Source organism: Numida meleagris, unplaced genomic scaffold, assembly GCF_002078875.1.
Source record: "Numida meleagris isolate 19003 breed g44 Domestic line unplaced genomic scaffold, NumMel1.0 unplaced_Scaffold261, whole genome shotgun sequence".
Classification (NCBI taxonomy): domain Eukaryota; kingdom Metazoa; phylum Chordata; class Aves; order Galliformes; family Numididae; genus Numida; species Numida meleagris.
Genome location: NW_018364419.1, coordinates 185,663 through 200,581, shown reverse-complemented (window position 1 = coordinate 200,581; position 14,919 = coordinate 185,663).

The window sequence follows — 14,919 nt, the reverse complement described above, 5'->3', positions numbered from 1 at the left end:
CTCTCTCCATGGTGCTGGTAGTGCTGAGGAATCTTCTGATGACCACGCTTCTTACTGTAAGTGCCAGGCCCTATGCACCCTTCCCCTCCAGGCACTGAATACAATGCAGAGATGATCACATATGCAGTGTTTTCAGTCAATATTATCTCCAGATGCACATTGACATATGATATTCTATGCTTATACAGTTAATTTTTTAGGATATAATCCCAGTCTCATCAAGGTATCTTCTCTCTAAACCTCCCTGTCAAATATGATCTGGTTGTCTTTACCCTGCTATGAAATCTCCCCCACTTTTGCTGACACTGCTGTGGATTAATGACAGATTCACTTTCAAACTCAGCTTCGAGTGGACAATATTTCAGGGGAAATGTGACAGTTTAGAGCACTTTCTTGGGTGAGGACTGGGACAATTCTCACCAACAGAGCGGCCTCCACCCAAAATCGTGAAGAAGCAAAACCCAGCACCCTGCAGTGCAGGGTGTTATTTTGGGGCTGCAATTTGGACCTCAGGAGCCATTTTAGGAAGCTGTAAGGGTGATGATTTTGGCATAGGAAGCCCATGGTTGTGCTGGTGGCTGGGCACGAATTCAGGATCTCCCTGCTGTTGCCAACGTGGATGAAATGAGGAGAGAGAAGGTGAGTTGTGCGCTTGTGCAGAGGCCTGCAGGTTGAGCATGCATTTTCTGGCTGCAGAAGGCATGGCTTTGGAGGGGAAATGCAAGCAGAAATGTCCTGGTGGCTGTGCTGTGACTGCTGTTCCCCATCTCCATGATCCCCTGCGTGGCCATGCTGTGAGATTACTGTAATTCCTTGTTTGTGTTTTGAAGGCCTCTGGAATGAAGAGCTCTGAAGCTTACACATAAGACAGAATATCAGAAAGTGAGAGGTGATTCAGCCCTTTCTCTGCAAGAACAATGGGGAAAGCACGGCAGAGGTGGTGATGCTTATCAATAAAAGCATGAAATCCGAATGCAAACAGAATGTAGTTGGTGTACTTCTTCTGTCTGAATGCAGCCAGACAGTGCCCATCTGTCCATAGGGGCTGTGACAGAATCCTTGTGCTTGTGGCTCATGGTGGGCAGTAAAACCCAGCCAGCCTGGACATCTTCAGAGCTTCTTCCACCTACAGCCACAGCACTCATGCAAAACCATAGCTCATACCTTGCTGATGTTTTAGATTCAAGGCTATGGGGAGCTTGATGATGCAGCAAACTGCACACAGATGTATTTTTGTGGGTACAGATGTATGGGTAGACAGAAGAGCACGTGTGGCTGTATCACACAGTTCAAGTATATTTATGACATATCATTGTGCTCCTATTTGGTGTATTTCATTTATTTTACTGATATTCTAGCTGGTACATACATAAGCAAGTCATATACCTTTTTGGGGAGATATAACGTGAGAGCAAACCCCCATAAATCCAGAGAGCTCAATGTTACGTGCCTGGAGTCCTCTGCAAGGAAACACAGCGGCCATGTCCCAGTCCTGGTACCCTTGCCATGCTGCAGCCTATGGAGCTCTGCTGTTGCTCATCTGCTTCACAGGAGGCTGGAGGGGAAAGGAAAGCCGTGTTATTGCAGCTGCAGCCTGGAAGCCCTGCATGAGGAGGCTCCAGGAGCGCAGGAAGGAGCCGTGCACATTGGAGAAGCAGGCAGGAGAAAGCTAGCATAAGTAAGAGCAGATGTGGGGCAGCACTTGCTTGCAAGATGGTCTCTTTCCTCTTCTCTGATTTCTCCATCCACACTCTCGAATATACTCAAAAATGTTCTACCAGCTCTTTAGATGGAACCCTTTTTTTCTCTGGAGCTTCTGAGAAGGACCGACACAATTTTGGGAGCAGCAGCAAGGGGCTGCAATTCTGAATGATGAGTGGTGGTGTTTGCAGAAGGTAGAGAGAAGAGCCTGATGTAGGCCTGGGAAGTTCAATCTCATGATTTGCCATTTTTTTGCAAGTGAAGGGAACGTGAGACATGGAGAACAATGCAAACAATGAAATTCCATTTTTGGGGAACGTTTAACTTTGGTTTCTGGGGAGATGGGCCCCGACTCACCTTGTCCCTTCGGAAGTGGGCAATAGTGGAGTCTGTGGGGGAAAAAAACACCATGAGTGCTCAGTACCCATTTGTGAAGGGGGGAGATCCACCACTGGTTTGGGCAGCAGATCCTGGGGTCTGGGTGGACTGTGCAATCCAATTTTCCCTCTCTGTGCAAGAAGATTTGGAGGAGCAGACATGATGGGCTTTGGGGCGTTTTCTCATTATTTGTGGCATTTTCTGTGTTTACACTGCACGTCTTACCCTGCTGCTCTAAAAAGACATGAGAGCTGCAAATAGAGCAAGGTGCATGTGTGGTAGGGTTACATCTCCCCTCCCCAACCACACCATCCTCCCTTTGCTGCTGCCGGCGCTTGCAGAGCATCTATGAGATATTTCCCCACCACTGGCTGTGTAAACAGCCACATCCTCCAGTGCTGAGCTATGGGCTGTGCTTGGAACAAACACCACGGTGAGAGGAAATGAAGGAGGGGGAACATCAGAGTCTGAAGTATCAGACCCACTGTACAAGTGGGATTTGTCACCACGAGCACTGAGACGAAAAAAACAAGGAGAAATTGTCCCTTGATGAATGAGTCTAGCGTGTCCCAGTAGAAAAGGAACTAGTGGGATTGCTAACAGGAGCCCATGGGAAGGGGTTCTCCAAGGACAGGGGGTGTCCAGCACTCACACTGGATTTCTCCATAGTCAGTGGCTTCCATCTGCTGGCTGGGAACGTGCTGCTGCCTGGGGAGGAAAGGGAAATGGATTTGGGGTGGGTGTTTTCTGGGAAGGGGCTAGGACTGATCTTCATTTGAATGGTGCCTCCTTGCACTGGGCATTGTGTTCAATCCAACCCCATGACAATCCCTCTTCCTCCATGCATTGGGCATGTTGGTAATGTTCTCCAAAACCATGGCAGTTCCTGGGTGAACCGACAGATGCTGCCCCACAAAAGGAGAACCCCAGAGTCCCAGCACCCTTCATAAGTCCCCTCCCAGCCCCTTTCTGCTCACCTTCGGCATCTCTCCCTGCAAGCACCTGCAAGAAGAAGAGTCCCCCATCAGAACTGTGATGGCCTCATGGGTCCCCCAAGGTTCCCACAAACCCTCACCTTTCTTGATGGTCCAGAAGGTGGCTGCAGGCAGGAGGAGGAGGGTGACAGATACCAATGCCACCACAATGACTGTGGGGTTCAGCGGAGTGTGGGGGTCTGGGGACAGAGAGGAGTGATGGGATCAGATGGAAGTGATGTGTTCATTGCATTGTAATGGGGCAGTAGTGGTGGGATGGGTAAAGAGAGGAGGGATAGGAACAGTGGGGTGGGATGGGGACAAAAGTAGCAAAGGAGAGTCCCTCACCTCTGGGTGCAGTTTCTGCCAAGGAGATGGACTCATGGCCTGTTGGGTCAAATAAATGCATGGGCTGAATGCCCCCAGCACTCTCAGCTCTGCATGGACATGGCCCCCTGAGTGCATTGGTTTGGGGCAGGGCACGCAGCTATGGGCAGGTGCCCACAGAGCAAACTCCGTCCCCTAGGACACGTGAGTTGATGTGGGTTCTCTGCCACCCTGGAGATCAATTACCTAAACTATGATGAATTAAGAAATGCATGGCAGAGATGAAGCACTGCATTGTATGATAATGCAGCACAACTCCCTCCCTTCCTTGACCTTGGACTAGTATGTTGCTCTGTATCTACAGGATGACTGCGGCCCTCTGACAAGACTCCATCCTGCATCTCCCCTCCTGCCACCATCCAAAGGCTCTTTTTGGTGGCTTTGTTCCAGGTGGAGGCACCCAGATCCCAAAACACACTGACATCTGGCCATCCCCACACTATGGCCACAGCATCAGCTTGTGGTCTTATAGGAACTCACACAGTAAGGAACAATCTCACTCCTGGAAATCACCCCAATTTGCCCTCCATAACCTCATAACACTATTGGAATAATCCATGGAGCATCCTCACCCCAGCTTTAAAGGGTCCATGCCCAAACCCTGCTCTTGATTTCTTTGCCTGGGCACTGCAGAGCCCCATTTCTGCAGCATGGGATGGAGAGCAGGACCCTTCCAGAGCCATCCTCTCTCTAAGGCATCTCTTACTGCGCATGGGACATCCATGTGGTGTTAAGCCCCCCCATCCTCTCTGTCCTCACCACCCTGGTGTCATGACCCACCTGTGACTTGTAGGACCAATGGTGCACTGAGGGCAGAGTTCCTGAGCCACTTTTTCTCATTCCTGTGCTGGTACCCACACGAGTATGTCCCACTGCTTTTTGCAGAGATGTTCAGCAGCATGGAGTTGATGACTGTGCCCTGTTTGGCTTTCATGCTGTACTCCTCCACCCCATCTTTGCAGAAGACAATTCGGGCAGCAGGAACCATCTTTTGAAGAACACATTGAGCCAGAACGATTTCCCCTTCCTGAGCTCTGGAAGTGTTAAGGAACAGGACTGGGGCATGGAGAGCACCTGGAGAGACGGCACAGAGATTCCCCCAGCATCATTAGCTGCAAAATACACTGGATTCCAAGGTATGGAGAATCTGCTTTGCAGGGGTGGACACTGGAAATTCAGGGGGAATAATATCTTTTCCCATCGCCTCCCCCAGGATGTCTTCATTTTCTGGACCCATTCTCACACTCACCATCAGCTGTGGAGCTGCAGATGTCTTGGGTGCTCACAGCAGTACCTGCACCATGGGGCAGAGAGGGTTTTGGTTAGAGGGACAATGTCCTGATCACCCACAGGTTCCTGCCCGTGACCCCACTCTTCAGCAGTCACCACTCCACCATTGGATCCTCCTCCTGTATCTCCTCTGTCTCCCTCTGAGCAAGTCCAAACCCATTTGGGGTGGGTTTTCAGTTCCAGATGCAGTCTCCTCAAATCCAAAATCACACAGCATTCCTAAATCAAATTCTTGCACTTTTGGTGCATGTCTCCATCCTGCACCTACTCCACCTCTGCCCTCGGCACCATTCTAAGCCTGTTTCTGGTGGGTTTCCTGCTCCAGGCAGGGTTCCCTGCTCCCCACAGCAACCCCCAACTCACCGAGCACCAGCAGCAGGAGAGCAGTGACATGAGGACACGGCATGACCCATCCCGCCTGCCCCCACATCTTCTGGAGATCTCTCCTCCTGGTGCCTGCTTTGCTGTGAGCTGCGTGCAGATGGTCAGACGTTTGTGTTGCGACCCTAGGACACGTCCTGTGGTGTTTCTGCTGCTGATGGAGAGTTACCCACAGAGAGAGGCTGTGATGGAGACCGTGATGCATCTGTTGCGTCTGCAGAGCGTCCGCTTTTATTTCGGGACACATAGAGACCTCAGCAGGGGTCATGTTTCCTGTTTCTTGAGGGGAGGAACTTCTCCCTTCTCCTTCTTTTCCACACCTCTTCTTGCTGAACATCTCCTCATTGTGTATGCAGTATCTCTTTTATCTCTTTGGGTCAGTTGTCTTGGCTCTGTCCCCTCCCAAACTCCCAAACCCTAATCTACTGCCTACTAAAGAGTGATAAAATAGAGGTGCTTGGTTTGGAGATGGCCTTAAAGGTCATAAAATCAATCATAGAATCATAAAAATATATAAAATGTATAACCTCACAATGAAAGAATGAGGCACCATACTGCCATTATTTAGGAGCTCATTTCTTGGGTTCAAGTTGAGAAGAGCCATGGCTTATTTCATTCTGTTGAGAATGGATGATGGTGGAGTGCCCACCCTCCCCTCATTCAAGTGGGATTTTTGAGCCTGAGTCCTGGGATGCAATCACCGTGGAGAAATTTTCCCTTGATGGATGGGTTTTGTGTGTTCCAATGGGAAATAAACTGGTGGGATTGCAAATGGGAGCCAACAGGCAGGGGATCTTCATGGACAGGAGGTGCCCAGCATTGACATATGTCAGTGCAGCAGTTGATCCTGTCCATCACAAACCCCCATCCTACCTTCTCCTCTAATGGTACATAGCTAAAGATTGGCAAAACCCAGCCTGCTGTTACTTTGCCTTTTTGATGGATTCCTGTCTCCAGACAGTGCTTACGTAGACGGCATGTTCTGGAAAGCCAAGTGGGGATGGGCCCAGATCTTGCACAACTGATGAAAATGAATAATGAGGAACTTGTCAAGGCTGGAGCCTCCATCCACATACCCACCACCTCCATTTAAGTCTCTGCAGCTCCACGTAGCATCTAGGAGCTCCACTGAAACTCAGGTTTGGCCCTGGAATCTGTACTCAATTAAAGGTTTGTTGGTCTCAAGCACCATTCCAGTCATGCCTGTGGTTGGCCATGGGTCCCACTGATCCTCACAATGTCTTTGTAAGAAGCAGGTAGGGAAGCTCACTGTCACTCCGCTTTCCTGTAGGAGTTCATAAACGTGAATCAGATCTGAAAAAAAACAACAGTAGCCTCCAAATTACTGGCATGCAATGAAGGGAGATGTGTTACACTTGAGTGAAAAACCAGCCAACACAATATGATTGTGTTTCATATTCTGAAATATCTGACGGACATGCTAGCAAGAAACTCATGCCTGTACACATCAATTAAACCCAGAAATAGTTGGATAATGAGAGCTGAACATGCAAAGTAGGCAACAGCATGTAAATTCTTTAACCTTGTCTCTTGCGGATGTTTAAATTCAGACTCTGCTATTTCTTCTACTAGAACCAGAGTTATGGATCTAAGCAGTATGGACTGCGCTTCGTAATCCTTTATCCAAGAAGTTATCAACTCCCTTCACTTGACATTCTGTTCAGCAGTCAATGCTTCACCAGCTTAGTGGACTAAGGAAATCCCCTGTACCTCTGTGTCACAGGGATTGGCTTTGTTCTGTCACCGTGTCAGCAGTTGATTAAAGAGCAGAACAAAAGTGAAAATGAAAGCAAACCCAGCAGTGGGCTGCACATCCACCTATGATTCTGTAGACTGTGAAACCTGTGATTTTCGTTGTCAAGGACTCTGTACATTCTTAGACAATCCAATGCCAGTTGCATGACTTCTATATGGACCACAAATTCCTCTAAATGACATTGAAATTTGTTCACACAAGGGCAGAGAAGATTTAAATATTCAGAGGTGTGTGCTTCAGAGATTATCAGACTCAAGCCCTCTGGCATCTAATGGGGACACATAAGTATCCCCGTGACCTGAGCTGAGGTAGATCAGTGAAGCAGCAGTATTACATGGATGGATTTAGGGAAAAGACGGAATGTTTCCACTACGTGAGGCGTAAGTGAAAAAGCAAAGTATGCAAAGGCAGAGTAGTGGCAGATGGTTAAAAAAGTCTTTAATACTGACTGTGACATAGATCGCTTCTTGTTTCCTTATATGTACCCAACCAATGAATCACTGCTGAGAGATCATACAAGAAGGAATTGGAGCAAAGCCATGAAAGGTGCCCTGAGGCCCCTGCGAATTGGGGCAGTTGTGACTTTTATCCCCTGCTCCTGCCCCCTGGCAGGACGGTTGCAATAACCAACAAGAACTTACATATCCATCCTATGTCAGTGGGCTGTTCCCAGGCACCACCTTCTCCAGCCACATTTTCTTCCAAGGACTGAGCGAGTGACTCACATTCTTTTATGTAAAGTCTGAGTCTATGTTATGATTTCATATTCTGCTGATTTATCAAAATTCAACCCAATCTGCAGAGTCCATCCAGGTGACTGAAAATCCTCAGCAACTGAAAATTCTAGACATGATGTGAAACTGTAAGCCTTGAAGATAAGGTAGGCAAGTCTATAAAAGAAGGTCTCAAAAGACACAGCAACCCTTGCTAACCATCAACATTCCTTACCTCTGGACTCAGATTGATAAGGAGATTAAGAATTCATCTTGCCTTGAGATAAAGTACATCTAATACGGCAACACTTGAATGAGTGCTCTAAAGACTCAGTGCAAGATAGTTACCAGATAGGAGCTCTCTGCACTAGCAGGAGGTACAAAAAGTCAAAGGCATTTTTGAGAAACAATCCCCTAACTTCTTTTTGGTTTCATTTGTAGGTGTTTAGACCACAGGCTGGCCGTGATACAATCTGAACCTTTGCCTTCGCTCTCTGGCCATCCATGCCATGCAATAACTGCCCTGAGCTGGGGAACTGAGAGCAGTGAAATTCTGCCTGAGGAATAAGGACATGCTCAATGCAGCTACCAGGCACGTTGCAGCACCTTGCATCAAAAACCAGCTGGAAGATGGACAAACGCAAGGGGAATCCTTCCTTTTCCAACCTGAGCAATTCTATGATTTTGTGATTCGGTGAATCCTGCCCTACAGATCTAAACTCCTTCTCAAGCTGAGTGGAAACACTCGGCTTGTCTTCATTGCCCAGCCCAGAGCAAAGCAACTGCAGTCATGCAGTACAAAGAGGTGATGTTCTCTGCAGCATATCAGATATCTGCACTCACACAGATCCATGTTTTTGGTCCCCGCTCCATGTAAGCAAAACATCACAGAGAAATACATCTTTCTGAAGGAGCGGTTAGGGGAATCTCGTGAGGGAGGAAAGTTCTCATTTCCGAATAGAAGAGACGTTACTGTGTGCAAGAAGCTGAAGTCTGGCCAGACGGAGAGAGCACTAAGATAGGGGCATGCAAAAATAGCACAGGCTGATTCTGAGCACGGAGGAGGTTCGTCGCTCACCACAGAGTGAGTTCTCAGCACGTGACAACATTTTGTGGTCTACAGATTGCGTCTACCCCTCTGCTGATCATCTCCACGAGCAGCTGCAGGGCCAGAGCTCCCAGTGGCTGAGTTTCTCCATTCTCAGTGCAGGCAGGAGAACTGCAGCCATGGTCCTGCTCTCCCCTTGACTTCACCATCAGCCCTACATCCAACCACAGACACGTTCACAATTGTGCCCCCAGAGAAACTGTCTTGTGGGACAGAGGAGTGGGGAGAGACACAGGTTCACATTTGCTGCACTAAATGTACATGAAATCATATTTCCTTGTGGTGATTACAACAGTAATACTGAGTGCAAAGGAGGTTTCTGCTGGAGGGGTTCTGAAGGTGTAGAGTGTGCAGCAACACTCAAGGCACTGGGTTTCTGCCAGGCTTCTCATTGCTGGGATGCTCCCTAAATGGTGAGATGGCACTGAGAGTGGAGTCAAAGGAGCAAGGGCACAGGGGGAAGATGGGGAAAGCAAAGAAGAGCTGCCCTGCCTGGCACCAAAAGGTTGTATTTAAAGGGAGCTTATAAACAAGATGGGCAGTGATGGATTGCACAGTTTGATAGTGATGTGATAAAGAGAAAGGTTTTGTAGTAAAAGAGAGGTGATTAACGTTTGATGCTAGGAGGAAATTCTTGATTCAGAGGGTGGTGAGGAACTAGCAGAGGTTGCCCCGAGAAGCAGTGGATGCCCCATCCCTGGAGGTGCTCCAGGATGCATTGGATGGATCCCTAGGATTCCATGATTCCGTGGTTCATTCTTTGATATTTAAGGTTGCTTCCAAACCAAACCAGTCTCTTTTATGGCTCTATGGTAGACTGAGGATGGTCAGGAGGCTGGGAGGAGACAGAGCAAGGAAGATGGTTGACCCAAAGAGACAAAAAGGACATTACATACAGAATGAGGTCATGCTCAGAAAGAAGAGGTGGGGAAAAGCGATAGAGGGGAGAACGTTGCTCCCCTCAAGAAACAGGAAACATGGACCATGTAGAGGTGTCTGATGTCCTGAAATAAAAGTGGGTGTTCTGCAGACGCAACAGATGCATCATGGGCTCCATCACAGCTTCTCACTCTCCATTGGCCACAGAAACACCACAGGACGTGTCCGAAGATCGTAACACAAACCTGTGACCAACTGCACCCAGATCACAGCAAAACAGGTGCCAGGAGGAGAGATCTCCAGAAGATGTGGGGGCAGGTGGGATGGGTCATGCCATGTCCTCGTGTCCCTGCCCTCCTGCTGCTGGTGCTCGGTGAGTTGGGGATGCTGTGGGGAGCAGGAAACCCTGCCTGGAGCAGGAAACCCACCAGAAACAGGCTTAGAATGGTGCCGAGGGCAGAGATGAAGTGGGAACAGGATGGAGATGTGCACCAAATATAGGAGAGTTAGGAATGCTATGTGATTTTGGATTTGAGGAGACTGCATCTGGGACTAAAAACCCACCCCAGATGGGCTGAATCTCAGAGGAAATTCAGTATGCAAACATGCTGATGGGATGGTTCCTACTCCGCAGTGGGGACATGGTCATGAACCTGTGAGTGATCAGGATGTTGTCCCTCTAACCAAAACCCTCTCTGCCCCACGGTGCAGGTACTGGTGTGAACACCCAGGACATCTGCAGCTTCAGAGCTGATGGTGAGTGTGAGATTGGGTCCAGACAGTGAAGACGTCATAGGGGAGGAGAAGGGAAGAGAAAAAGGCATTATTTTCCCCTGAATTCCTGATGTTCACTCCTGGAGAGCAGATTCTCCATACCTTAGAATGCAGTGTGTTTTGCAGCTAATGATGCCAGGGGAATCCTTATGTCATCTCTCCAGGTACTCTCCAGGCTCCAGTCCTGGTCCTTAACACTTCCAGAGCTCAGGAAGGGGAAGTCGTCCTGGCTCGATGTGTCCTTCAGAAGCAGTTCCCTGCTACCCGAATTGTGTTCTGCAAGGACGGGGTGGAGGAGTACAGCGTGAAACCCCAAGAGGGCACGGTCATCAACTCCATGCTGCTGAACATTTCTGCAAGAAGCAGTGGGACGTACACGTGTCTCTACCAGCAGAGGAATGAGAAAAACTGGCTGAGGAGCTCTGCCCTCAGTGCTCCAAGGGTCCTACAGGTCACAGGTGGGACATGACACCAGGACGGTGGGGATGTAGAGGACGGGGGGACTTATCACCACATGGCTGTCCTATGTGCAGCAAGAGATGCCATAAAGAGTGGCGGGTTCTGGAAGGGTTACCCTCTCCAGATGACCAGATGTTGGTGTGCTTTGGGATCCTGGTGCCTCCACCTGGAACAAAGCCACCAAAAAGAGCATTGGATGGTGGCAGTAGGGGACATGCATGATGGAGTATTGCAAGCGGGATGCTGCCACTCCATACAGAAAGAGCAAAATACCAGTCCTTTCTTATCCCCAGGGTCAAGGAAAGGAGAGAGTTGTGCAGCTGTATCATACAACGCACAGCTGCATCTCTGCCAGGCAATTCTTAATTCAGCATGGTCTAGATAATTGTTCTGCAGGGTCGCATAGAACCCATGTCATCCCACATGTCCTAGGGGACAGTGCTGGCTCAGTGGTCTCCTGCCCATTGCTGCATGCCCTACCTCAAAGCAATGCACTCAGGGGCCATGTCCATGCAGAGCTGGGAGCACAGGGGACACTCAGCTCATCCATTTGTCCACCAGGCCATGTGTCCGGCTCCACGACAGTGACAGCTCCCATAGGTGAGAGACACCACTTTACTCCTGCTGTTCCCATACCTCCCCATTGTCCCCATCCCTCCCCTCCGTCCTCATCCCATCACTACATCCCCATCACACCCCAATGTCCTCATCACTCCACTGACCCCATCACACTCCAACAACCCCAACATTCCTCTCTGTCCCCATCCCTCCACTCTGTCTGCAGAGCCCCACACGCAGCAGGACTATACAGTCACTGCAGTGGTATCAGTGGCTGCCACCCTCCTCCTTTCTGCAGCCACCTGCTGGATCATCAAGAAAGGTTAGGACTTGTGGGAACTGGGGGGGATCCATGAGGCCATCACTGCTCTGATGTGGGTCTCATCTTCTTGCAGGTGCCTGCAGGGAGAGATGCGGAAGGTGAGCAGTAAGGAGCTGGTCAGGGCTGGTGGGTTTGGGTGCATCTGGGACCCTCTTGTGCTCCCTGTCCAGGGCTGCATTATCTGTGGGTTCCCCCAAGATGAGAAGGAATTTCCATGGGGTTGGAGATGGAAGCATTTCCTCATGGGAATGTCCCCAATGGCCCCTGGGCACATAGAGGTTTGAGATTGCCACAGGGATGCAGAAGGAAGCATTTCCTCATGGGAACATTACCAATAACACCTGGACACACGGAGGATGAGACATTGCCATGGGGTTCGACTGAATGCACTGCCAAATGCAAGGAGGTGTCATTCCAGAGAATATCAATCCTAGCCCCTTCCCAGAAAACACTCACCCCAAATCCGTTTTCCTTTACTCCCTAGGCAGCAGCATGTTTCCAGCCAGCAGATGGAAGCCACTGACTATGGAGAAATCCAGTGTGAGTGCTGGGCACCCTTTTCCATGGGGATCCCCTTCCCATGGGCTCCCACTAGGAATCCCACTTTCCCATTGGGACACTCAAAACCCATTCATCAAGGGACAATTTATCTAGAGTGCTCCAGTCCCACACTGGAGGTTGTGGCTGCGTACACAGACACCAGTGGGGAAATATCTCATAGATGCTCTGCAAACGCCGGCAGCAGCAAAGGGAAGATGCTGAGGTTGGGGATGGTGGTGTAACCACACCACACATACACCTTGCTCTGTCTGCAGCTCGCATTTATTTGCAGAGCAGCAGTGTGAGATGCGCTGTGTAAATAGAGAAAATGCCTCAAATAATGAGAAAATGCCCCATAGGCCTTCATCTCTGCTCCTCCAAATCTTCCTGCACAGAGGGGGAAATGGGGATGCACAGTCTGTCCAGAGCCTGGGATCAGCTGCCCAAACCAGTGGTGGATCTCCCCCCTTTCCCAAATGGGTACTGAGCACTCATGGTGGTTTTTTTCCCCCACAGACTCCACCATCGCCCACTTCCGAAGGGACAAGGTGAGTTGGGGAACTTCCCTTCAGGAAGGAAAGTGATACACACTCCCAAAATGGCATTTAGTTGTTTGTACACCGTCTCACAATTGTCCTTGTCTCATGTTCCCTTTACTAGCTCAAAAATTGCAAATCCTGGGATGTAATTTCTGAGTCATACCCCCTCTCTGTCTTCTGCAAACACCTCCCCTCACTGTGCAGAACAGAAGCCCCTTGTTGATGCTGCCATAAGTGAGTGGTTCCTCCTCAATAGCTCCAGAAACAGTTCCATCTAAAGAGCTGGTAGAAACTTTTAGAAGTGTGGTTGGGGGAAAACTCACAAAAAACAATGAAGAAGAAAAAGGCCATCTTGCAAGCAAGTGCTGCCCCACATCTGCTCTTATTTCTGCTAGCATTCTCCTGCCTGCTTCTCCAATGTGCACGGCTCCTTCCTGTGTTCCTGGAGCCTCCTCGTGCAGGGCTTGCAGGCTGCAGCTGCAATAACATGGCTTTCCTTTCCCCTACAGCCTCCCGTGAAGCAGATGAGCAACAGCAGAGCTCCATAGGCTGCAGCATGGCAAGGGTACCAGGACTGGGTCATGGCCGCTGTGTTTCCTTGCAGAGGGCTCCTAGGGCGTAACATCGGAATCTTTGATTCGTGGGGGTTTGCTCTCACGTTACATCTAGCCAAAAAGGTGTATGACTTGCTTATGTACGAGCCAGAATATCAATAAATTATATGAGATATACCAAATAATATGTCATAAATATACATGACCTGCGTGATACAGCCACAAGTGTACTTCTATCCACCCACACAACTGTATCCATGAGAACAGATCTACATGCAGTTTGCTGCATCGTCAAGCTTACCACGGTCTTGAATCTGAGACATCATCAAATGATGAGCTATGGTTTTGCATTAGTGCTGTGGCTGTAGGTGGAAGAAGCTCTGAAGATGTCCAGGCTGGCTGGGTTTTGGTACCCACCGTGAGCCACAAGCACAAGGATTCTGTCACAGCCCCTACGGACAGATGGGCACTGTCTGGCTGCATTCACACAGAAGAAGTACACCAACTACATTCCGTTTCGATTGGGATTTCATGCTTTTATTGATAAGTGTCACCACCTCTGCCATGCTTTCCCCATTGTTCTTGCAGAGAAAGGGCTGAATCACCTCTCATTTTCTCATATTCTGTCTTACGTGTAAACTTCAAAGCTGTTCCTTCCAGAGGCCTTCAAAACACAAACAAGGATTTACAGTGGCCTCACAGCATGGCCACTCATGGGATCGTGGAGATGGGGAACAGCAGTCACAGCACAGCCACCGGGACATCTGGGCTGGCATTTCCTCTCCAAAGCCATGCCTTCTGCAGCCAGAAAATGCACGCTCAACCTGCAGGCTTCTGCAAGAGCACAACTCACCTTCACTCTCCTCATTTCATCCACGTTGGCATCTGTAGGGAGATCCTGAATTAGTGCCCAGCCATCAGCAGGGGAGAGACCTTCCCCAGCCACCAGCACAACACCACCCATGGGCTTCCTATGCCAAAACCATTTCCCTTACAGCTTCCTAAAATGGCTCCTGAGGTCCGAATTGCAGCCCTAAAATAACACTCTGTGCTGTAGGGTGCAGGGTTTTGCTTCTGCACGATTTTGGGTGGAGGCTGCTCTGTTGGTGAGAATTGTCCCAGTCTTCACCCAAGAAAGTGCTCTAAACTGTCACATTTCCCCTGAAATATTGCCCACTCGAAGCTGAGTCTGAAAGTGAAACTGTCATTAATTTACAGCAGTGTCAGCAAAAGTGGGGGAGATTTCATAGCAGGGTGAAGAAAACCAGGCCATATTTGACAGGGAGGTTTAGAGAGAAGATACCTGGATGGGATGGGGACTATATCCTAAAAAATTAACTTTATTAGCATTGAATGTCAGTGTGCATCTGGAGATAATACTGACTTAAAACACTGCCTATGGGATCATCTCTGCATTGTATTCAGTGCCTGGAGGGGAAGGGTGGATAGGGCTTGGCACTTACAGTAAGAAGCCTGGTCATCAGAAGATTCCTCAGCACTACCAGCACCATGGAGAGAGACAGAGTAAACAGAGAGAAAAGGCATTGAGGTTCCATAACACATCCAGGGGCCATTGGACATATTC